The 27,013-nt window shown below is 35.8% G+C and overlaps 1 long non-coding RNA gene across 1 annotated transcript; it reads right to left on the minus strand.

Annotated features, from left to right (window-relative positions):
- Positions 1 to 1,222: 1,222 nt before the first annotated feature.
- On the minus strand, positions 1,223 to 26,989 carry LOC141546010 (uncharacterized). The gene is made up of 3 exons (XR_012483209.1): positions 26,489 to 26,989; positions 11,105 to 11,238; positions 1,223 to 9,035 (listed from the first exon to the last, which is right to left on the minus strand). It is a non-coding gene; the product is annotated as an uncharacterized LOC141546010 (long non-coding RNA).
- Positions 26,990 to 27,013: the final 24 nt, after the last annotated feature.

The following is a 27,013-nucleotide window of genomic DNA, read 5'->3' on the forward strand; positions in this document are numbered from 1 at the left end:
AATACTCAGACAGCTCTCCTGATCTTTCAAAATTCACAAGGTCATATTGGCTAATTCATTTAACTAAATTTTTTTTTTAAAAGAATAAATATGAAAGCAAAGACCCAGAACCCTTATTTGTGGCACTTAACAGAATAGCTGGCACATAATAGGAGTTTAATATGTGTTTGCTGATTACTGATTGATGTGATCATATATAATCCTTAGAGAGAGAGAGAGGGCCCAAGGCCCCTCTGGTTACACTATTGTCTCCCCTTTTACGGAAGAGGACCACAAAAAGTTAACTGAAAAAAAGTGGCAAATCAAGTCAGAAATGACTAGACTGAACAGGACTTTCTGAATGCTTCCCAGTTCTTGCTCTGCCTTTAGAGCCAATCAAAGAGGCTTCTGTTATCATTTAGGAATAGATGATAATACCAGAACCAGTCTGAATGTCTACTAAATGTATGTTTCAAAGTTTCCTCAAAGTACTTTTATCAGTCATCACAATTCTCCGAGAAGCAGGCTCTTTGGCCTTTTCCATGTGGGGAGCTCTATCAACTGAGCAGGTTATGCCTTCTGCCTACATACCATTTGTCTGCCACATAAGCTATTATCATAATCTTCATGGGGATATATTGGGGATTGGCAATGAAATGGAATCCTAGCAAGGGAAAAATAAGGGAAGTAAATGTGGAATTCCAGGACAGGATCAAGGAGCATACAAAAGTTGTTCTTCATTCTGCTGAGAGAGAAGAGCCGTTTTAAAAGTGACATTACATTTGCACCAAGAAGAAATTAATTTTTCACCTAATCTACTCCATAAAATAAAATTAATATGGTGCTTCCTATTCCTCGACCCCACTGCCCAGGGACCACCAGAAGAAAGAACTCCAAGTAGAAGAGAGACCTAAGAAAAGTAAGAGACTTTTTTTTTTTTTTTTTTCCATAGACTTCAGGTTGAGGGAAATTTATAGGACCCAACAAGAGAATTTACTTTGGGTCACAGCAGAAGAGATGGGGTGGTAAGAACATAGGGAATACTAGAAATCTACCTTTTAGTGGATTTTAGCATGTGAAATTACAATAAAATTATGCAACAGAGAAAACTATGTCAATACTATTTATAAACACCAATAGTAAGTAGAATAGAAAAAACCCAACAACTATAAAACTGGATATGTTAAAAAAAATTCTTAAGAGTTATTGAGGAAAAATATTTTTCATTTGTATCTAATTGTTATATAGCATAATGATAATTATAAAATCAATCAGATCAATTTTGTTATATAAATTCTAATTGATTACAACACTGAAACCTAATTAACAGTGTTCTTTCTTGATTGCAATTTTTAACTTCAGGAATCTGCTTACCTCTGACAGATGAATCTTTCTAAAACATTATCTATCATGTCACTCTCCTACCCTTAAACCTTTAATAGTTATCACCCTTCTTCCTTTCAAACCTTCTAAGATCCAGCCCACCTTGCTTCTCCAACCTATAAACTAAAATGTAATTCTTTTTAAAATATAATTTTATTGATCTTTTTTATATATCACCTAAACTTCTCCCTGTATTACTATATTTGTTTCTGCCAGGGAACCTTCCCTTAAAACAAATAGTTTTTCAAAAAGAAGAGGAAAAAAATTCAATAAAACCAATCAATAAATTGAAAACATTTGACATTATATGCAACATTTCAAACCCATGTACTCTCACCCTTCCTATACTTCCACCTCTACAAAGGAGTGGGGAGAAGTGTTTTCTCCTATTTCTTCTTTAGGATCAAGCTTAATCTTTATAATTTTGCAAAATTCACATTTAGCTATTTTGTGGTTGTCATTTCTTCCATTTATCTCGCTGTAGTCTTAATGTTTCTTTGTTCTGCTTAACTTTACTTTTCATTGGTTCATCTAAGTCTTCCCATGCTTTCCAGTATTAACTTATATTGTTACTTATTACAGCACAGTAATGTAACATTACATTTATGTACCATATTTTGTTTAGTCTCAGACACTTACTAGCAAGTCACTTAACCGCTGTCTACTTCAGTTTTCTTAGACTAAAATGAAGGAATAATATCAGCATTTACATCTTAAGGTTGTTGTGATGATCCAAAGAGATATTTAAAAAGCATTTAGAATAGTACCTGGCACAGAGTACCATATACTTATCTAAATGCTTTGAGATATACGTGTGTGTGTGTGTATGTATGTATTATATATACATATATATATATATATATATATGTATCTATATATATATATAGATACATATATATATATGAGTGTGTGTGTGTAATATATACATGTGTGTGTGTAATATATATATATGTGTGTGTATGTATGTAATATATATATATACGTATAAAATCTTTTGATCTTCTGAACGTATATCTCTAGTAGCAGAATCTGAGTTTGAGCTGATTCTTGAAGGAATTTGGGGATTCTAAGTGACAGAGATGGTGGGGGAGAGGATGTTCAAAGGCATGGAAATTGGAAATGGAGTGCCATATATAAGGAAATTACTAGCAGTCTAATTGGATTCTAGATTGTGTAAAAATTATTGATGTGTAATAAGGATGGAAAGGGAGGTTGGAGTCAAGATGTGAAGGGTACTAAATGCCAGAGGAATTTACAATAGACTCTAGAAGTAATCCCAAGTGACTATAATTTGAGTAAAACAGTGACATAGTTACATATGCACATAAGGAATATCACTTTGGTTGCTACCTGGAAGGTATACTGAATAGGGAAATAAAGCAGGAGATTACTGAAATAGTAAAGAGGATACAAACCAAGGTAGTTGGTGATTTGAGTGGATGCCTTTCAACAAATTCAATTCTGTTCAATAAACATTTAAGCACCAATTATGTAAAAATATTGTGATCTGGGCAAAGAGGATAGGGTAAAAAAGCACAAATTTTACAGTTGGAATTTATAATCTAATGGGAGAGAAGGGAAAATATAATATAAAAAAGCATGTGATAAATATCATAGAGCTAATCATGACCAAAAATTATTTAATCAACATTTCTCATTTTACACTGAAACAAGAATTCATGGAAAACACAATAAACACTGGAGACATCATTCTGATCCTTAGAGACAGCATATTTTCCAGGACAAAAGAAAAATCCAGATAAAGAGATCTAAGAAAATTTAGGAAGAGGAAGAGATCACCTTCAGCTAGGGGAATCATCTGGGCCCTTAAGAAAGAGCATATTGAGGTTCAGATAGTGACTTGCTTAGATGAGCTGAAACAGATGGTGAAGTAGGTACACTGATGGTCCCATTTTCAGAAACTAATAAAAATATTAGCACTTAGAAAGGATCTTTCAGTTTATTGCAGTGTTTCTTTAACTTGTAGCTCTGGCTAAATTTGAAAAGTTATTTCAAAAAAACTTAATGTCTCTATACCTTTAAAAAGAAATCTAGTATGTACAGCCGGATAAACAGTAAATTGAGTCCTTTCCTTAGGGAAAAGACAGAACACTGGAACTCATGAATTCTAAAATGTTTGAAGATAGTTAGGAATGACAGTTAGCTAACTAGAAGCTAACTAGAAAAAAGCTAACACTTCTTTCATCTTCATGGTAACTCTGTGTGTTCTCTAATCAGTACTCTATTCAATAGTTTCAGCCTTTTATTGGATTACTTAGTTGATCACATTTGGGGATGAACAACTTTGACATAAGTTTTTTTAATCAACCAGAGTAAGGAATAGGAAATAAAAAGTAAGGACAATTTCCACTAACTGGACTACCTTTATAGTATCCATTAATGAGAACATGTTCAATCACACTTATAACTTTCAGGGTTCATTACTATTTGGTGGAAAGAAAAAGCAGCTTCTGCAGACAATATCTGAAGAAATAATGAAACATATTTCAGGAAGTGTGGGGCTTGTCAGAAAGTTTTACATGAAGATTCTATTAAGATTTCACAAAGTGCTTGGCACAAATTTTGAGCCCACAGATATGATTATACATAAAATGATTTGTCCTCAAATCACATCACGTGAAATCCAGAATTATTTTTTCATTTTCAATTCTTTCAAACGGTATTTGACATTCAAGTTCTAAATTTTAATGTAGTTTTGATGAGGGTGGGAAATGGTGTTCCCTTTAATCCGTAAAATTAACATTCTAAAATTGTGTACCCTTTGATCTGTAAAGAAAGGAGATTCCCATCTCAGGTCCTCTTAGGAAGCATATCTCCCCAGACAAGTAAAGTGGTGTCATCCGACTGGAGGCAAATCACCTCCACTGATAGCCAATCTCTATTCAAATTCAGGCTGAAAAAGCCTTCAAAGCAATTTCATTTGGGAGATCTTGGTCTGATCAGCTCAAACTGCCCCAGACCTCCCCTCTCACCCCTCCCCACCAAGATCTGCTCATATAATAGGTTTCTGTTTACTTATTTCTTTGCAAAATGTCCAAAGCAGGACTAGTAGGCCTTGTCCTTTGGTATAGCTGCCAGGACCCTGCCCGCTGAGAAGACATTCTCTTCTCAGTGCCAGGCTCCATTTCCCTAATAGGAATTTGCCACTAAAAAAGTCAGTCTCTTGGCAAAGCTAACTTCTCATGCAACAATAAACTTCCATTTTTGCCCGTAAGACTCTTTGGGTTCGTGAATTCTTTCACAAAGAACCTGTGCCTCTGACCAAAAGGGGATTTCCACAACTCTCTGACTGCCACTAGAACCTCATCAGTTTGGCATAAAAAAATAAGAGTATTGCATAAAAATAGGCCTTCCTTATTCTCTGTTCTTTTTTTTTTTTTTCTTTTTTTTTTTGAGGCTGGGGTTAAGTGACTTGCCCAGGGTCACACAGATAGGAAGTGTTAAGAGTCAGAGATCAGAATTGAACTCGGGTCCTCCTGAATTCAAGGCTGGTGCTCTATCCACTGCGCCACCTAGCTACCCCGGCCATCCTTATTCTCATACATAAAGGTATATAATTCATGCTAATTCAATTTATATTAGTTCAACAAACATTTAATTCCTACTATGTGCAAAGGGTTGGGCCAAGCACAGAGATATAAATTCAAATTAAGTATATTCAAATTAAGGTACAAATTCAGAAATGCTTTTGTGCAGACAATTCTATATTTATGGAACTCTTTGGCTTTATAAAGCACTTTTCCCACAGGTACAAGTAGTATTATAAATAAGAAAACTAAGTCTTAGAGATCTGAAAACTTATTGTTAAGTGTTGGCTCTGGAATATGAATCTAAGCATTCCAACTTTTAATTTCAGCCCTCTTTCCACTACTCAACCTTGGTTCTAAATAAATTTTGCCTGCATGGAATATATAAGCACAGTTAACATGGTATACAAAAATAGATTAGAGCCTTAGAAAGCGGCAAAACAAAGTGCTATAGATGGTCAGAGGAAGTCATTCCTAGTCTAGGTACTGGGTTAAACTGAAAATTTTCGATGTCAGTCACTCCAAGCTTAGTCTAATGGGAAGAGAGGGAAAGGGATGGATAACATCAAAACAGCTCTAATGAATGATGTTACAAGAAGATTAGATATTTCTGAGGAAACACAAGATATTTACTGGGGGAAAGGAAGGGACCAGGGTAAGTTACCTAGAGGAGGCAGCGTTTGAATTGAGCTTTAAAGTATGGAGCTGAACAGTCAAAGATGGGGAGAGAAGGTATTGAACAAGATTCAAGGAAGGTAGAATTAAAGTTGCCTGGTGTGTTGGTATAGTAAAAGAACTTGTGGATGTTATTCCTGAAATGTAGTTGATCTCCAGTAAGATGTGCTGTTTCAGAATTATCTCAAGCCACTTCTTTCTTCGTTAAGCCTTTCACACTTTGTCCTTTGCCTTTTTCTCAGCTGATCCCTCTTTTTTTTTACTTTATTGCTTGAACTATAATTTTTACATTTTCTAAATCTGATGATCATCCTGACTTTCTCAATCTTTCCCCCACCCTAACCCTATCCTGAAGCACAATTTGTTCCAATTATTTGAATGGATTTAGATGAAGGAGAGGTAGGAGACCCACTCTGCAAATAGACTTCAGAAGTAGGAGCCATGTACAAAAGTTGCAGTAAGACAAATTTTAGCTCAATATAAGGTAAAAATCTAACAACTGGGATTTAAAAAATTTTTTTTAAAATTAATTTTATAATGATAACATTTTTTGACAGTACATATGCATAGGTAATTTTTTACAACATTATCCCTTGTACTCCCTTCTGTTCCGAATTTTTCCCCTCCTTCCCTCCACTCCCTCTAGATGGCAGGCATTCCCATACATATTAAATGTTATAGTATATCATAGGTACAATATATATGTGCTGAACCGAATTTTGTTGTTGTTGCAAAGGAAGAATTGGATTCGGAAGATAAAAATAACCTGGGGAGAAAAACAAAAAATGCTAACAGTTTACACTTATTTCCCAGTGTTCCTTCTCTGGATGTAGCTGATTCTGTCCACCATTGATCAATTAGAATTGGATTATCTCTTCTCTTTGTTGAAGATATCTACTTCCATCAGAATACATCCTCATACAGTATCATTGTTGAAGTGTATAATGATCCCCTAGTTCTGCTCATTTCACTCAGCATCAGTTCATTTAAGTCTCTCCAAGCCTCTCTGTAGTCATCCTGTTGGTCATTTCTTACAGAACAATAATATTCCATAACATTCATATACCATAATTTACCCAACCATTCTCCAATTGATGGGCACCCATTCATTTTCCAATTTCTAGCCACTACAAAATGGGCTGCCACAAACATTTTTGCACATACTGGTCCCTTTCCCCTCTTTAGTATTTCCTTGGGATATAAGCCCAGTAGTAGCACTGCTGGATCAAAGGGTATGCACAGTTTGATAACTTTTGGGGCATAATTCCAGATTGCTCTCCAAAATGGTTGGATTCTTTTCACAACTCCACCAACAATGCATCAGTGTCCCAGTTTTCCCACATCCCCTCCAACATTCATCATTATTTGTCCCTGTCATCTTAGTCAATCTGACAGGTGTGTAGTGGTATCTCAGAGTTGTCTTAATTTGCAATTGTCTGATAGTGATTTGGAACATTCTTTCCTATGAGTGGAAATAGTTTCAATTTCATCATCTGAAAATTGTCTGTTCAAATCCTTTGACCATTTATAATTGGAGAATGGCTTGATTTCTTATAAATTAAAGTCAATTCTCTGTATATTTTGGAGATGAGGCCTTTATCAGAACCTTTAACTGTAAAAATGTTTTCCCAATTTGTTACTTCCCTTCTAATCTTGTTTGCATTAGTTTTGTTTGTAGAAAAGCTTTTTAATTTGATGTAATCAAAATTTTCTATTTTGTGATCAATAATGATCTCTAGTTCTCCTTTGGACACAAATTCCTTTCTCCTCCACAAATCTGAGAGGTAAACTATCCTATGTTCCTCTAATTTATTTATGATCTTATTCTTTATGCCTAAATCATGGACCCATTTTAACAACTGGGATTTTTAGAAATATTAAGTTTCTTGTCAATGAGATATTCCAATGACAGCTGCTTGACCATTTTAGATGCTGTCTTGAGAAGGAAGGCAATGATTTACAAATCCAATATAGGTTAGACTAGTTGGTCCCTTCCTACTATAGGATTCTATGAACTATAAAGTCTCTGAATAAACAAGACCTAGCTACAACTATCCAAAACAACATAAGATGTTAAATGCTATAGGAGTATGAGCAAAGTATCGTAAGAACACAAAAAAGGAATAGATTCCTTTGAGCTAAAGGAATTTGGAGATTCAAAAAGGAGGGAAAAAATACTGGACCTTGAAGAATGGGTAAAATTTCATCCTTTAGATGTGAAGGCATTCCAGATGGAGAGGAAGAAAATATGATTGGAAGTAGGAAAACATTTGTTGAATTTGGGAATGGTAAGTAGCTTCATTCTGTAACTACTAGAGCCATTATAGGTTTCTGAGCAGGGGAATGATGACAGATTGGTACTTCAGAAAGGTTTTTTCAATAGCAGCGTGGCTGGATTTGGGGACAAGAGAACAAGAGAAAGGGAAATCAGTTAGAAGGCTTCACTGGTATAGGAAATTTCCAGAGGAGGACACGAATATAGATTGGCCTCTTTTCTGCAACGGAGAATATTAGAGAAGTACCTAGAATACTGAGAAGTGATTTGCTCAACAGAAGTAGAACTCAGACCCAGGTTTTCTTGTCTTCTAGGTCAATTCTCCTAATATAATGGTGATACATTTAAATTTTTTTAAATTGCCCTATGCAAAGAAGACCAGACTTGTGCTTTGATCAAGGGAGGAAGGACCCTTTAAGAAATTTCCCTTAATTCATGCAGATCAACGCCTTCCTCTGCAACTTAAAAGTCTTAGAAAGTTGCGTATTGGAGCTATAGGATAGTGCAGGTGAAAAGTAATTAGGGCTTATTAGTGGGACATATATAAGATGATATAGAATTAGAAATGATGTGATAACCTTGGGAGGCAAGTGACAGATAGAAATAAAGGATGACATTAAGGTTTTAACCTTAATGGCACACATAATGATTGCAGCTAAGCAACAGAAAATCAGATGAGAGAGCCTGAGGGAAGAGCAACAAATTTGAGGCATTTAGGAGGAGGGGGGTGGAACTAGATGTTAGACAGGTCATAAAAGGGTGATTTCAGAGATGAAGAAAGGTCAGGGCTAGAGACAGTTATTGTAAAGGGAGAAAGTGGAGAGAAAAACAAACGAAGGGAACTTGTGGGACGAAGTCAGCCTTTGGAGGGTAAACTGGTATAGGAAAAAAGACAGGAATAATATACCACATAATCTATGGGAGGCATGAATAACTAATATATCATTCAGAGATTCTCCCAAGACTGACCAACTATAATTTGGCTTCTGGATGGCAAATATTCTCTATCCACTTAGTTTTCCAGTGTGGATAATTAGACTGGATTTGGGTATGACTGGTCTTCTTTAAGAGATTCTGAAATATTCCAGACTTGATAAAATCAGGATGTCATCTGGAATCTGGAGGATCCTGGTCATCCACAGAAACTCCTCAACATTTGGACCTTGCCCAGTAATCTGGTGTATACAAAAATAAGATAAAATTGTCAATGTGCAGTCAGACCATGGATGGATTACAATAAAGGTAAAAATTAAATCAATTTAGAAGAGGTGTAAAGTTGAAAAGGCAAGAACAACTTCATCAGCTTCAAAGTGACTTATTCAATAGAAAAAAAGGCAAAGATATTGGCCTTAGTTATCACTACTGAAAAGCTTTAACTTAAATAAAGTCACTAGAAAATGAAGCCTAAAGTACATTGAAATTATCTTAGCTGGAAATTCTTCATCTCTTTGTCAAATGGAGAAAAACAGTATTCAAGAGAAATGACAATTTTGACTAATACCATAAGGCAGCAAAAAGCAGTGGAAGGGAAAGTAAGTCTACAGAAAATAGTATGAGACCCAACATCACTTCAAAAGCATTCTAAAATGAAGCTGACAGGACAACAAATAAATGGGAAATGGAACACATGTATAATATTTCTATAACATTCAATTTTCTTAAATCTTATTTTATTGGTATCTTTATTTTTATATCACCTTCATTCATAAAAATCTTTCTCCCTTCTCCTTTTGTATTTGAGCCATCTCTTGCAATAACTAATAAGAGAGGAAAAAACCCAATAAAAATCTACCAATCAATGGTGTCTAATAGTATTTGCAACATTCCATACTCATAGTACCCTACACCTACAAAGGAGAGACACAGGAGAGATGCATTTTCTCAACTCTTCTCTGAGATAACCTTTGTAGTTATAATGTTTAGTTTTGATTTTTTTTTCCATTTTTCATTGGCATAGTTATTGAGGACATGTTTTCCTGGTTCTGTTTATTTAACTCTGCATAAGAATATATCTGATACAAACAATCAACAAGTATATATATTAAACATCTACTATGTGTCAGGAACTGTGCTAGATGCTGGGGATACAAGTACAAAAAATGAAACAATCTCTATTCACAAGAATCTTCTAATTTTTAGTCACTTCTGATCACAAGGAATTCTAATAGAGGAGATATGTGTATAGAAAAAATGTAGCATAAGTAATAAAATTAATAGAAATATATACCATAAAAATTCTTCCTCTTTCTCTCAAGGGTTTCTCAGATGAAAATATAAGGGGACACAATTTTCCATAACAGACACTGTATTAAAGAATTCAAAAGGTAGAGAATACCAAGATTTGTTGAATTCCAAAAGGCATTTGAATGGAGCAAAACAGAATCTTGTCTTTCTTCCAAAAAAGACTATCTAATGCAGGGGTTCTCAAACTGCAGCCCACTGAGGATGTTTATGTGGCCCGCCGGGTTATGGCAAATGGGCTGAGGGGCGGACACAGAGTGTGAGTTTTTGTTTTTACTATAGTCGGGCCCTCCAACAGTCTGAGGGACAGTAAACTGGCCCCCTATTTAAAAAGTTTGAGGACCACTGATCTAATGTATATTTTGGGGTAATGCAATATTTCTTGATAAATGCAAACAGATGTTTTTGTTGACTGATGAATCCTTTATTAATGTCAGGGAGGAATTAAATATTAGCTACTTTCTAAAAATGGGAAATATAACAATCATTGAGTTGTCAATATTTAGTCGGCTGAGCTGTTGTTGTTTTTTTTTTTTTTTGTTTTGTTTTGTTTTTTTTGGGGGGGAGTCTATATAGAATAAGTATACTTCCATTAACCAATGTAATCTTGAAGAGAAGGGCTCAGTGGAAATTCCCTCTCCCCCCCAAAAAAAAGAAAGAAAAAAGAATCTCTAGCATCTAAGTTTGACTACTCAGTTTTGAAAAGAAATTAATAAAGGAAGCAGCACCCTTCAATGATTAGTACGGTCATACCTTGTAATGGTGTATTTCACTTTATTGCACTTTGCCACTTTGCAGATATTGTTTTTTTTTTTTTTTTCTTTTTAAATAAAATTGAAAATTTGTGGCAATCCTGCATCAGATAAATCTATCAGTGATATTTTTGCAACACCATGTGCTCATATAGGATCTGTCACATTTTGGTAAATCTTGCAATATATTAGACTTTTTCATCATCATCATTATGTTTTGGTGATCTGAGATCACTGATCTTTGATATTACCATTGTTAATTGCTTTGGAGGAAACCACAAACCCTGACTGGGTAAGACAGCAATTGATAAATGGTTTGTGTGTTTTGACTGCTCCACAGATTGGCCACTTCGTGTCTATTCTTTTCCTCAGGTCTCCCTATTTCCTGAAACATAAAAGTATTGAAGAAAATATTACATAAACTAGGTTAATAAAGCAGCGGAAGAGTTTGGGAGGGCTGACTTCTATTTTTAAAAGATGTTCAATTGTGTGTAAAACGTAGTCAAACAGCACTGTATGCTAGAAGGAATGTAAAAGGAAGAATCAGCTGATGTGGCAAATTTCAATGTTGTCTTATTTTAAGAAACTGCCCCAATCATCCTACTCTTCAGCCACCCTAATCAATCAGGAGCCATCAACACTGAGGCAGGATCTTCCAGTAGCAAAAAGTTATGACTCACTGAAGGCTAAGATAATAATTACCATTTTAAAAATAGCAATAAAGTATTTTTAATTAAGGTATGTATATTGTATTTTTCAGGCATAATATTATTTTGCACTTAATAGAGTACAGTAACTTACATGCATTGGGGAAACAAAAAATGTGTGATTTGCTTTGCTGTGATATTTATTTTATTGTGTTGTTCTGAATTAAACCCACACTATCTCTGAGGTAGGTATGCCTGAATTTATAGTACTAGGGTGGTTGGTAGGAAAAAAAACATATAAATATATGGTACAGTGAGGAAAGAAATGCTGAGTCTTGCAATTCCCAGTTTCCACTTTCTCCTTATTTGCTAATATTGGAACCTTGCTTCTTTTTCCCATATGCTTTCTGCAAAGGAAAATAATTCTTGAATTATTTTGGTTTGTTTTCCTTTTCAACTTTTTTGGGCTCACTAGCTAATAATTTCCATTTTATTAAACAAAACAAAACACTTCCATTCTATTTAAAAAAGAACTTCCACTATTCTTGGATCAATTTCTATGCCATAAAGGATTCAATAATAGCTAGACAGCTGGGCACCAGGTAGCTTTCAAGGCTGATGGAATCACAGATCTTCTGAAGAGTTCAACTCAATTCAATAAACATTTATTAATTTTCTACCACATGCAAAGCACTGTATTAGAAGTTACAAACATAAACACAAAAATGCCATTGTACCTTCCCTAAAGGAGTCTCCATTCTACTCAGGCAAAAAGCACCATGAAACAAATAATAAAAGCTGGTTTTCTAAGGTGTATAATCACGATTGTAGGGAGTATTTTTTGGCCCACTTTCCCAGAGCCAGACTGCTACATCCCCTATTCAGGTTTCTAGGAGTACCTGAAACATCAGTGTGTATCTCTTCTTGACCATCATCATCTCTTCTTTACTAGATCTGAGCATACCAGCTGTGTTCTCCCATTGTTAGATACTACTAACTAGTGCTCCCATTCTATTTAACCACTTAACTTCAATTAACTTTTTATAAAGGGTTACTTCCTTCTAAGATGTAGCAATAATAAAAGTACAAATGCTTTGCCTCAACATTTGGAGACAAGGAGGGGTCACCCTCTCCTTCATGCCTCTGTTCCTCTGGAGGATAGTGAGCTCCAAATGAACTCAGTTCTGATGTTACATTAATCCCACCAAGTTCATATCCAGATGCAGTATGACAATTGGATGAGTTCTAGTCTCAGCTACAGTTGGGCTGACTCCTAAAGGTTACTTCTTGCTTCTCTAGGCACCATAGCTTCTGGGCAGAAAGGAAAGGAACAGATGCAGGGGGCCATAGACCAAGTTCTATTTCTCAGGGCTACACAGCCCTCCATGAGAAAAAGACCTCATTCCTCCTCTTACCATATTGTGTCTCCTTGGATACCATCAGTAAAAAAGCCATACTATCAGAACACAGACAAGACTAGGAAAAGAGATCATTCCAAGGCTAACGAGTCTTTTTGAAGGCATGCTTGGCTCTGATTATACAGCTAATTGAAGCATCTCTTCTCCATGTGCTTAACAAACAGAAGCTATCATACACAGATGAAGGCTATAAGGCACTTCTTCCATTTCACATCAATATGACTTTCTCAGAAGCAAGGGCTCTGCCTCCAACTCGCTTCATGGGAAGAATGCATCAGTTCAGCACCATGATAAATCCTAGGAGGCAGCACCCCTGACATTTCTGGGCTACTGCTCATACTCCTTGGCTACTTTATGGAACTTGATAAACTTCTTCCTTCTCTTATGGTAAAGACAAATTACTTTCTTTGAAATCCAAAATCCACATACACTTCAAGAAAAGCCTTCAGTGAATAACACTTCCATAAATACCACAATACATATTTGAGTTCTTTATGATTCTCTGGGCAAAAATCTTTGGATCCAATGACTGGGACCTAGTACTAATCAAATTGTGTTCGTGGGTGTGTGTGTGTGTTGTTGTCTGCAATAGTTATTTAATGTATCAGCCAATGAGATGTTTAGAGACTAGTTGATCTAGTGATTCTGTGGGAAAAATTGTTTAATTTGGTATTCCCTCAAAATACCAACAGAGGGCATTATTAGGAAATAGACAAATTAAGTAAACTACAACTCTACAATTAGTTTCTACTTTATACAAAAAATATGAGTGTGTGAATGTGTAGAACAGATAAGTATAATTATGAGTAGCATTGTAAGAATATTTTTTGCTCTGCAAGATTTGAGGATTTTTATTATACAAAGGGATTTACAATACTAAAATTAGATTACATTAGAACTTTTTAGGAATATACATTTCATTATCCATATCTATTGTTTATTTCAAAACAAGGAACACTGATTTTCCTGCTTATGGGAGACTAACAATGCAGAATCTGAATTTATGGAAATAACAAATTTTGTGAACCTTCTTTTAAGCCAAACACTTCTATAAAGAAGATATAGGTTAAATTAACTGTGATATTACCTTTAATGTACTAATAAGTCCACCTAGGCCATTACATTAAAAAAAAAAAATTCTTTTTAGAGTAGGAATGAAAGCGGCTATGCACCTGGCTTATATCTTATCAGCTAGGGCTTTAAAATAGACAATGTACTAAAACTATTGCTAAAACTACAGGGCACTTGCTTTCCAACAGGAACCTGTCACTAAAGCAGGAGTTCTTGACTTGGGATCCAAGATATCCACCAAGTGGTCTGTACTTAGATAAAGGAGTCTACATATCTGGATAAGAAAAAAAAAATCACACCTTTATTTTCATTAATAGCTAGCTGAAATTTAGAATTTTCTTCAATTATTTAAAAACTTTTTTTTTTTTTTTTTTTAAAGAAGACTCTACAGGCTTTAAAAATTGCCAAAAGGGATACATGAAATTAAAAAAAAAATTAAGAATCTCACCCTGATGAAAAGATTTATAACATAATATCATTATTTTTAACTAATTCTAGATATTAATATATAATTAAAAGCATTTTAATTAACTAATTTTTTTTAAATTATGGCTTTTTATTTACAAGATATATGCATGGGCAATTTTACAGCATTGACAATTGCCAAGCCTTTTCTTCCAATTTTTCCCCTCCTCCCCACCCCCTCTCCCAGATGGCAGATTGACCAATACATGTTACACATGTTAAAGTATAAATTAAATACAATATATGTATACATGCCCAAACAGTTATTTTGCTGTACAGAAAGAATCGGACTTTGAAATAGTGTACAATTAGCCTGTGAAGGAAATCCAATATGCAGGCGGACAAAAATAGGGGGATTAGGAATTCTATGTAGTGGTTCATAGTCATGTCCCAGAGTTCTTTTGCTGGGTGTAACTGGTTCAATTCATTACTGCTCTATTGGAACTGATTTAGTTCATCTCATTGTTGAAAATGGCCACATCCAATCAGAATTGATCATCATATTTGTTGTTGAAGTATACAACGATCTCCTGGTCCTGCTCATTTCACTCAGCATCAGTTCATGTAAGTCTCTCCAGGTCTTTCTGAAATCATCCTGTTGGTCATTTCTTACAGAACAATAATATTCCATAATATTCATATACCACAATTTATTCAGCCATTCTCCAATTGATGGGTGTCCACTCAGTTTCCAGTTTCTGGCCACTACAAAAAGGGCTGCCACAAACATTCTTGCACATACCCTTTCCCTTCTTTAAAAATCTCTTTAGGATATAAGCTCAGCAGGAACACTGCTGGATCAAAGGGTATGCACAGTTTGATAATTTTTTGAACATAGTTCCAAATTGCTCTCCAGAATGGCTGGCTGTCTTCACAATTCCACCAACAATGTATCAGTGTTCCTGTTTTCCCACATCCCCTCCAACATTGCGCATTATCTTTCCCCGTCATTCTAGCCAGTCTGACAAGTGTGTAGTGGTATCTCAGAGTTGTCTTAATTTGCATTTCTCTGATTAATAATGACTTGGAGCATCTTTTCATATGGCTAGAAATAGTTTCAATTTCTTTGTCTGAGAATTGCCTGTTCATATCTTTTGACCATTTATCAATTAAATGGCTTGATTTCTTATAAATTAGAGTCAATTCTCTATATACTTTGGAAATGAGGCCTTTATCAGAACCTTTGACTGTAAAGATGTTTTCCCAGTTTATTGCTTCCCTTCTAATCTTATCTGCATTAGTTTTGTTTGTACAAAAACTTTTCAATTTGATATAATCAAAATTTTCTATTTTGTGATCAATAATGATCTCTAGTTCTTCTTTGGTCATAAATTCCTTCCTCTTTCACAAGTCTGAGATAAACCATCCTATGGTCCTCTAATTTATTTATAATCTCATTCTTTATGCCTAGATCATGAACCCATTTTGACCTTATCTTGGTGTACGGTGTTAGGATCAATGCCTAGTTTCTGCCATACTAATTTCCAATTTTCACAGCAATTTTTGTCAAACATTGAGTTCTTATCCCAAAAGCTGGGGTCTTTGGGTTTGTCAAACACTAGATTATTAAAATTATTGACTGAATTAACTAATTTATTAAAACATCCTACAATGTACTTAGGACTAGCCTACAAAAACAGTCCCTGTCCTCAAGGACCTTATATTCTATTCTAGCAGGAAAGACAGCATGCACACATATTTAGGAATATACAAACAAGAGAGAAGATCTCCTTTGGAGGGTAAGGAGGATAAGGCTAGGGAGGCCAGGAAAGGTAACTGAAGGTTTCTACTTTATCTGAGTTTTGAAGGAAACTATTCCAAGAAGTAGAGGTAAAGAAGGAGTTAATTACAGGTATGGAGAATAGGCAAAGATTAAAAATAGAGTGTTGTGTATAAAGAATGACAAGTAGGGCAGTTTGGGTGGCCTGTAGAGAGCATGGCAAGAAAGGATTTCAAAGGTAAGATGTAGTCAGGTTGTGAACAACTGTAAATGCCAAAGGACTTTATATTTGATTCTAGGTAATAGGGAGCCATTGGAGTTAACTGAATAGGAAGGTAACACATAGTTAAGACCTGTTCTTTAGAGAAATCAATTTGGTAGCTCATATAGAAGATGAACTGGACTGGTGGGATGCTTGAGATAGGGAGACCAATTAAGTTACTACAACAGTGCAGATAATAGATAAGGGCCTGTGCTATGATTGAGGCAGTGAATGTGGAGATACCGGGACATATGTGAGATGTTATGGAGGCAGAAAAGGCAAGAAGTAACAAGTAATTACATATGTGAAGTGAGGAAGCCAAGGATGACGTTCCAAACCTGAGTGATTGGAAGGAGAGTGGAGCTCTCAACAAAAATATGAAAGTTCAGAAAATAGGGATGAGTTTGAAGGTAAAATTAATGAGTTTTGTTTCAGACATATTGAGTTTAAGATGCTTATCACATCTTAATCCTTAATCCAGTCCAATATAGGACTGGAGCTCAAGAGAGACTAGGGATATAATGTGTGTATATGAATGAAAGATTCCATAGGAGCTGATGCAGTGGTTTAAGTAAAAAAAATCCATGAAAGAGGGTATAGGACAGAACTCTTGGATGCTTTATAGTTAGAATGTATGATATATGTGTTAAATCATCAAAATAGAATGAAAAAGAACACCTGGACAGTGAAGTCTCATGAAAATCCAGAGGAAAGCCCATCAGGAGACAGTGGCCAACTAACAAATGATGCAGAAAAGTCAAGAGGCATGAAATTTGAGGGGTAGGGCACAGAAGAAATCGGGGGGAAGGAGAAAGGGAAGTAATTTTTTAAAATTTGAAAGACATCCTTTTAATACTATTCCACTATTTCCCCTAAGGAATATCTTGCTACAGATGTCATTCAGAAAATGATTCAATTTATAATTCTCAGTTAAAACTTTCAGAAATATTCATTCCCTCAAAGGAAGTGAGACTGTGTTTACTGATATGCATGTTTATGTGTGTGTGTGTGTGTGTGTGTATATAGACACACACATTGTATATAACTATATAATCAATAGTTACACAAACAGGTGGATACTGTGGTATTCTGTGTGGATACACAGAGAACATACACAAAGGAGGGAAGGGGAGCAGAGTGAGACAGGAAGCACACACTAACCGGTTGTGCGATTTTACAGATATTAGTTAATTTCTGGCCTTCCATGTACTTATCTATAAAATCAAGAGTTAATTTAGGTAACTTTCATCACTAGAAAATTCATATTTGAGGGCAATCCCTACAGATGAATTCACAATATATCAACTCTGACAACCTAAACAAGCTATTTTCCTCCTAAAACCAAGCCTACATTCATCTGCTATTTCCATCTCATATTTAGTTCATACACTGCTGCCACTACAGTTTCCAAATGCCACTACGCAGATCAAAACCCTACTTCCTACTTCTTTCCATCAGACATAAGTTCCTTAAAAGGGGAGAAAAGTCTGATGGAGGAAAGGGCAGAATTGGGTTATTATCTCATTGCTTTCTGAGATGTCTAGGCCAAAAGACCTGCCATCCTCTAATACATTTATGTGGCTAGAGTTCATTTTGTTTTCTAAGAAGAACACAGAGATGGATGAAATGCCAGGAAGAGAGATTTGTACAAAAGAAAACAGGAATAAAATACGCTCAAAGGACTGAAAACTATTTGTTTTATTTAATTTTAAAATCTACACACTACTGTGCAAAATGCCATAATAGATAAGAGATACAATTATATTTTAAAGTTTCAAAAAGCTTTCATTTCATCTTTATAGATACTTCAAGAAATTTCTCTACTGATGAAAAATGAAAGCTCACCATACAAATTTCTATTCCAGTACTTCATCATGGTGCAATGGTGGCACAGTATGTATACTAAGATTATATCAGCAAAGCACAAAGAAACATCCCTAGAAACATCTACCAAACTGAAAGGGCTTAAGTATGAGTGTACCAATACTTTACTTTAAGGATATGGCCTCTGAGGAGGTACACAACACAATGTCATGATTTTGAGAGGAGTCATAGAAACTCATAAAATCTTTTACTAAGGGTTAACAATTTACAAATAAAAATTATTTTTAAAACTATATTTGGACATATTTTAAAGCTTTACTTATAAAGTCAAAAGTATGTTATACCTGCTTCTATAAAATTGAAGAATTTTAAGCTAACAAATATATATATATATACATACACATAATTTTATACAGCATGAAAAACGGTTTTTCTTCTAGTCTTTTTCCCCCATTCCCCCTAAACAAAATAATTTTAAAATTTAAACTTCTTCACTATTGTGACCCAGTTCCCCCCTTGATGTTATATAAACAGTTCATGTTACCATGGTAACCACTCAGAAAAAAAAATTTCCTGGGCAGTGATATACAAAGTGTACCATTTAAATTGTGTTTATTTTTCCTCTCTGGAACTGGGACACAATATTTTATTTTATGGAATTTCCTCTTGCAGATGGTCCCTAGAGAAAAGACCTAACTGGACATTTTGTACTACATTCAAATATTTTATGATTTACTTCTGGCTCACTTTAGTGTTGGTCCTTTATACATAAAGTTTCTGATAGTACCATTTCTCCAATGAGTATAATCTTATAATAGTACCCAATACTATATATATATTTTATGCGGATTTGGTCTTATAATCTTACAGAGCACTGCTTGGGAAATTTGACTTTTATCTCTATATTGCACTGTACAACAAATACAGCAGGTGATTAACAATTGGCTGAACTAATTGTTTTTTGAAAGCCTTAGCAATACTGTTTCATTAAAGTAAAAAGACTGGCCTATACTGAAAAGGACACACTGACAAATTCTTTAAATTGTAATTGCTTCTCTGTTATTTCTTCTGCAAAATTATATTACCTTTTTCTCCAGAGGCTGGGGTTGGGTAAGGAGTTGTTTTATATTTTAAAGTATATTTTTGAGATATATAAATAGACCAACCAGTTCAAATATACCCTTATCCATAGGATCTCTTAGGGTTTATTTACTTAATAATAAATTGTATGTGTATATATACATATACATATACATATATATATATAAACCTAAGGGTAGTCTGAAATATCTTTCAATATCGGAATTTATTCAAAATTCTTTTATTTTTAACCATTAAAGTAATAAGGCTAACCAATGATTCTCATCCTTTATTTGAATCCCTTCTTACTAATCACTCATTTAACATTTTCCTCATAAAAGGAGTATTACTTAATGATAAGTTGGATTCTGGAATTTCTAAAGACTTTGATAAAAGATTTGAAATATTACAGTGGGCATGAATCATTATCAAGTCAGCTTTCATTCTGACAAACTATGACAAAATCCTGCACAAAGTGGTTTGGAAAATCCTGCAGAACTATTAATAATTTGCTTCTCCAGTTAGAATTTAGAACTACTGTTTCTACCTCTTATAATAAAGTCAATGGAAAGTACTAGCATACCCTTTTATTAGTCATTGTAGGTAAGCTAGGAAGCAGGGGTAAGATTTAGTTCAGTCATTTTTTTCAGTTGTGTCTGACTCTGACTCCGTTTAGGGTTTTCTTGGCAAAAAAATTGTAATTTGCAATTTCCTTAGCTCATTTTACAAGAAAGGAAACTGAGACTAGGTTAAGTGACTTGGCCAGAGTCACGTAGCTAGTTTGTATCTGAGGCCAGATTTAAATTCAGGAAAATGAGTCTTCCTGATTCTAAGCTCAGCAGTCTATCCACTGAACTACTTAGCTAAGGAGTTACCCTAAAAAGCCTAGCAGTCAAGATTGAAGAAATTCTTAAGAATTTAAGAAGATACAGAGATTTCTATCCACTTCTACTGTTTTAACAAGTGTCTGGTATCACGATCTTCTAAGACAGAATATCTTTTTCAAATAAAAGTACCTTCTATATAGGATCATCTTATTGGAGGATTAGTTACTTAAACAGTTTCGATTTATAAGACACACAGACACACACACACATGCAAAGGAGAACACAGTGGAGATATTTTCTACCAGAAATACAACATTCTATCATAGAAGGGATCTCAGCATCTATCCAGTTCAACCAGTAACTAAAAGAATCCCTACTATAGTATACTAGAAGTGGTTATCTAGTTAGTTGGCTCTACCTCCTTTTTCACTTTCTCCATAATTTTAAATTCATCTAATGAGGCAGAGATTTAGGAAACACTGATAGTTAACAAAAGGGTACAGAACCTATTCTCAGATGGTCCAGAATTTCTAGTTAAGCCATTATTTAGTATAAAAGAACAAAAGAATGGGTTTGTCAGACTTTGTGAGGATTCTTTCTTCATATTTTTTCTTTCAGGTTGCTTTTTTGGGGGGGGGGGGGGGATAGGGGTGGGGAGGGACACTTTAAAATACCTTTGTAAAAGGCAAAAGGACTTATTATTGAAAGATCCATAAATAATAGAGCATTAATTCCTGAATTAGGATGTTTAAAAATTAGAGGAACAAGACATTATTTAAGACATCTGTTTTCTTTCTATTTTTAAAAGTTGTTTCTATTTTTTAAAGTTTATCCCAGACTTGATTTCATTATAACATGTTGTCTTCTCAGGCATAAATAAAATGAAAATAATGTAAAGGGCCTGAAAGCTATGTTATTCTGACCCCATTAAAATTCAATAAACATATTGAAAATGTATTATGTATAAGATTTAGTATAAGACATAACATTTAATCTTTTATTTTGCTCAAAAAATTATTTTGCATGCATTTATACTATATACCCTTCCCCTCCAACAACAAAAAACATACCAAAAAATTAAATTCTCATCACAAACATGCATAATATATCCATATAACCTTCTTTCTCCCAATGCATTACCAAGATCTGTAAGGATGCTTACTTATTATGTGCAGTATGAACAAATATGCTCATTTCCTTTCTCTTCTTTAGCTACTTTTCCCTTTCTGTTTCCTAAGAATTAACCAGTGCCCACATTTATGTACAGCAAGCTACCAGATATAGTGTCTTAATTATATTAGGTTCACTGGGAACTGCAAGACTCAAATAGAATGGACCCCATAGAATCTGGCTAAGGTTTGCAGAGATTGTCTCACTTCCAAATGGATTCTAGTCAGTAAATCAATAAGCAAACAAAACCAAAGATAGAATAGTGCAGTATTTCTAATAATTATTTAAGAAGGCAGCATGCATTGGGAGAGAGATCTCAGAGCTAGGTTTGAGTCACATCTCTATACCTCACTACCTGTGACTTCGAGCAAGTTACTTCACCATTTTCAACTTTCCATTTTTCAAACAATATTTTGTTTCCACCCACTAGTACCCCCTACCTTAGTTTTTATTTATATTGCCTCTTTTAAAGTAAACCCTTGTTTACATTATATCTTGCCAAGACTATTGCAGTGCCCTTCTAATTAGTATCCTTGTCTCACATCTCTTCCTCATTCCATTCTATCCTCCCTTTGGCGGTCAAAATGATATTCATCAATGATGGATCTGCCCATGGTACCTGGTCTTCCCTAAGCAAGCAACTCCAAGGCATCCATCCTAATTACCAACTCTCAAATTGTGAGATCCTGGTCAATCTCTTCATTTTGCTGATGAAGAAAGGTGGTTTGTCTAGAGTCAAAGAGGTAATTAGTGGCAAAGACAACACTTCTTAGAACCCAGGTGACTTGACTTCCAGGTCCCTAATCTTTTCATCACACAACATTGGACTAATTTATCTTAGCAACCTAAGTTGTTTTCCAAACCTACCAAAATAATATTCCTAAAGCCCAGGTCTTATCATGTCATTCCTCTAATCAAAATGTTCCAGTGGCTCTCTCTTACTTCTAGGATAAATTAAGGATCACAGTTCTAGCAATGGAGAGAACAAACTATCCATTTAGGTCATATACTAGGATTCTTCAGAGGTAGGAAATGAAATTAGGTACTCTGAGTCTAGTCAGTGATCTTTCCACTGTAGCTCAGTGGACCTCAGACAAGTTTGGTATGGAAAGTCCTTTCCATTGTGGCTCCAACCTGCCTTTCCAGACTTTGTTTTGCAGAAACTAGCCAAACTGGCTCACACATATGCCATTCTGCTTGCTGCCTCCTTTCTGGGTCCTGGGATAGGCTAAGACCTCCTCCCTGTAATGCATTCTCTTCTCACCCTGTTTCACACAATTTTAGATTCTTTTAAAGCTCAGTTCAAGTATCACATCCTACATGAAGTCCCTAGGCACAGCTCCTCCCATCCTCCATTACTTTGTACAAATTTTGTATCTATTTGCCATATGTATATGATTTACTCTTATCCCAAGCCAGAATGTTGCTTTTTGAGGGCAAGGACTATTTCTCTGTCTTTGAATCCACAGTACCTGGCACACTGGTAATTTACAAAAATTTTATTGATTGGGAATATCTAAGAAAAACCAATCTTAGAAATAGTAGGATGTTAATGACAAAAAGAAACAGAAAATTTTCAAAGTCCCAAAGAAAAAATAATGCTACTGTTAATGTGGCACTGTCCAAGCCAAAAAAGGTTAACATGGAAGTATTTGGTCATTAGAAAGTTATATAGAGAGTGAAGACAGGTTTTAAATATAGACTAATGGTTATCAAAGTGTGGTACAGGGACTTCTGGAGATTTCTGAGACCCTTTCAAGGTGTGAGGTCAAAACTATTTTCATAAAAATAACTAAGATGCTACTTGCCATTAAGGTACTCCTCCCTTTTCTAACTACATTTCTGTGAGAATGGATTTTCTTCATAGAATTAAACCAAAACAATTTAGCACAACAGATTACAGGCAAAAACAGATAAGAATCCAGAGAGCAACTAAATGGTACAGTCCACCTCAGATACTTAACATTTACTAGCTGTGTGACCCTGGGCCAGTGACTTAAAACTTATAAAACTAATTGCCTCAAAAAAAAAAAAAAAAAAAGATTAATGAGGAGAATCTGGCTATTTTCTATTAAGTCAATCATTAAAAAGATTTATGAAAACATGTAAAACAATGTCAATCTTTTCATTAAAATTTCTGTTTTGGAAGTTATTTTTCACAAAAATGTTTTTATTTGAGTTTTTTATGCTTATTTTTTTTAATTGATGAGTTTTAGTTTCTATCATGGTAAATATCTATCTATCTACCTATATGTAACCCATATAAACAAAGACCTCAATAATTTTTTAGAGCATAAAGTCCAGAAGAAAGTTCAGGGGTGAACGGACATTTCTGAGCCTGCAAAGCTAAGGCACTAGACTTCTTAAAAACCACAAAATACAAACATCTTAAAAGGTACAAAGGGAAGTTTCCTCAGTAGCAAACAGAGACAAAAAACTTGGAACTTACTTCCAAAGTCAGTACTTTGTTAAGCATCAAGGATTACAAAGGTGTGTGTCTATTGACAATGGGCATGCCCAGTGCCTAGCATAGGTAACAGGTATTCCATAAATACTGATTCCTCAACTCCATAAGGAAATATGCCTAAAAACAAGGAGGCACAGAAGAGACACTCAAAATGTACATGTGGTAACAGCCTCACTCATGATGATAGTCTACACAACTGCTGCTGTTGCTGAGAAAGTTTGGCTAGTTTATCAAATCTAATGACAATCTTTTAAATCTCAAATTTTCTAACAGAGAATTCAGAAATGCAAAGTTTGTATTTAACAAAGCCCTTCACTTACTCAGGATACAATAAATACTAAAATGTTTTAGCTGGACGGGACCATTTATCTGGTCCACAACTATTAAACTTCGAGCTCTTTCAAATTAGGGATTGTGTTTTGCAGCCTCTTGTATCCCTCATACTTAGTACGATACCTTGCAGGTAATGATCAATTCATAAATCTTTATTGATTGATAAAGTAACTAGTTCAACTCAATATTTATAAAGCATCTACCAGATAGCACTGTGCCAAACTAAAAATAGAAAAAGAAAAAAAAAAGATAGTTTTCTGCCCTTATAATTCTTCATTTAAAGACCTTCCCAATGTGGTTTCAGACTGTCTTTTAGACTTAATCTTCACACTGTTTTCTTCCAGAGATCGTATTCCAGTCCATTTGCTCTTCTTTGAACTCAATATTTCATCTTTTGCTTCCTCACCTTGGAAGGTCAGTCCCCAAAGCACTTATCCCAATTCCAGGAATTTTTAGCTTTTTCCCCCCAAGGTTCAGGTCTTGTACCACTTTCTAAAATAAGTCTTCACTTTGTGACACTGTCCCACTGTGAATTCTGGTAGGGTCCATGACCCCTCCAAATATTTTTAAATGCACAATTAAAATATAGGGTTACAAAAAACCTAATTATATTGAAATGTAGTTATCAAAGATTTTAGAAAAACTGCTTTGCAAAGAAACCATTTGATTTCCTTTCTCATAATATTGTATTGTGTTCATTTATGTCTATATTGTATCTCCCAGTTAGAAACAGATGAAATGTTAGATAGCCTTAAAATTTACATAATGCTTTACAAATTATTTCACTTGACTTTCACAACAACCCTGTGAGGTAGATGCTCTTATTATTCCCATTTTGCTGATAAGGAAATCATATAAATGATTTGCTGTGTGTCTGCTATTAAATGTCTGAGATAGAATTCAACCCAGGTCTTCTACAAACCAAGTCTAGTGCTCAGCATACTACAAGCAGCTTCCCTTTACTAAGTACATTCTGAGTTCAGGAACTGTTTTTAGTCATCGCATTCTACCTGGCAGAATGTCTTATCCTAGTTGCTCCTCAATAAATGTTTACTGAATTCCACACAGAGGCACATATATATGGCAATGGGTAGCACAGAATTTGGAATAAGGAAGACCTGAGTTCAAGTCCTCCCTTAGGCATTTATTGTGAGATCCTGTTTTTCAGGGTCCAGTTTTTCAACCTCACTCAGCTCCAGTTCCCTCATCTGTTTAAAAAAAAAAAAAAAGTGGCTAAAAATAGCACCTACCATGCCCGGTCTGTTGTGAAAATCAAAACTGTTAGTGTATGTAAGGTGCTTTATAAATTTTAAAGAAGCAGATACTTGCTAGCTATTATTACTATTATTAGTACAACATAAAGCAAAATGGCATATATACAAAGTGAAGATTCTGAGAAAGTGCTGTTTTGTTAAAAACAACAACAAAAAAAACAAAACAAAAAAAACCCCAAAACTCTAGTAAAATTTAAGTAGGGAGAAAATTTCAACTGAGGATAGATACCAATGCCATCCAAGCTGAGCAGAGAATGGAACAAAATCCATTTTTAAGTAGTTCTCCTTTCACATCATATGACCTAAGTTAACAAAGCAGGAAAATGATGACAATGTTTTGAAAAAAAACCGGACATCTGTAGATGCCATCACATCACCAACCTAGGTAGATTTTTCAAATCCCTGCCAAAAGAAGTTTTGCTCTCATGTTTCTCAGGTGTCGAGTTTTGGACTCCAAGTAGATTTTTTTTTTTTTTAATAAACGTAGTTTGTTTGCTTTCAGTCACTGCTTTTAAATTTGCGAAGACAAAAATTTCGAAGAGTAGAATATTGACTTATAATTACATCAGGCAGACCCCACATATGGAAGTGCAAAAGTCAAAATCTGAAGGAGACCCTATGTCACCTCGGGCTTCGACTCCCTCCTCCGGGGTTTTCTTCATCCGAAAAGAACAAAACAGCACGGTCTCAATAGGTGTTTGGGGAGGGGGCAACACCTGGACAAGAATTTCCCTTCGTCCGCGGATTCTCGGTGACACCTGTCGGCTCCTCGCCAGGACGGTATGAGAAGGGGAGTTTACTTGCTGGGAACGTTTTCCTCGGGGGCGGGGAAGGAAACTATTTGGACTTCAGGCTCTGTTCGTCAGGCCGCGGGCATGTCAGGTGAAAGGGGAGAAAGGAGAGGGGGGGTCGCGGGGGACGGGTCTGGGAACAACCTCAAAATTACTATCTCCGCCTAAAGCAGGGGCCAGGCCAGCGAGCAGGACGTGGGGTCCACGACCAGTCCACGCCAGGCGAAGCCCCAAGAAGAACCGAAAAAAGCCCAGACAGATCGGGAATTAAGGAGAGGGCGCCTACCTCCCGAACCGGCAGCGCCCACGTGCTCAGGGAGCCCTTCCCTCCGAGGGAGGGGCCTGTGGGGCGCGGGGCCGAGTCAAGACTGGACGCGCGGCATGCCGGGAGCCCCGGGGCCTCGCTGCACTCTGGGAACTGCAGTCTCCTCTGGCCTCGCTCCATATTGAAGGGAAAAAGGGGCCGCCAACTGCTCCATTTTACGCCTGGGCAGCGCCGCTCTGGATCTCCCAACGGGGAGGTCGTTCGTCAGCAGGGTGCAGCTGGAGTCCGGCCGGGCTCCGGACCACTCGGGAGGGGGGCATAAGGGAGCGAGGCGGGAGGATACCACCTCCACAAGCTAGCCGGCTCGCCACACTACACTGAGCAAAGGGGCGGGGTGACAGCACTTCTCCTTTAAGAGGGGGCGGGGCAGAGCTTGCCGTTTGTCCTCCCCTCCTCCTCTTCCTCCTTCCCTCGTACTCTAACCTCCCCCAGCCACGAGATGACTGACCAATCACCGGGGCAGCCGGAGGAAGGCGGGAGAATGCG

Source organism: Sminthopsis crassicaudata, chromosome 6 (assembly GCF_048593235.1).
Source record: "Sminthopsis crassicaudata isolate SCR6 chromosome 6, ASM4859323v1, whole genome shotgun sequence".
NCBI lineage: Eukaryota > Metazoa > Chordata > Mammalia > Dasyuromorphia > Dasyuridae > Sminthopsis > Sminthopsis crassicaudata.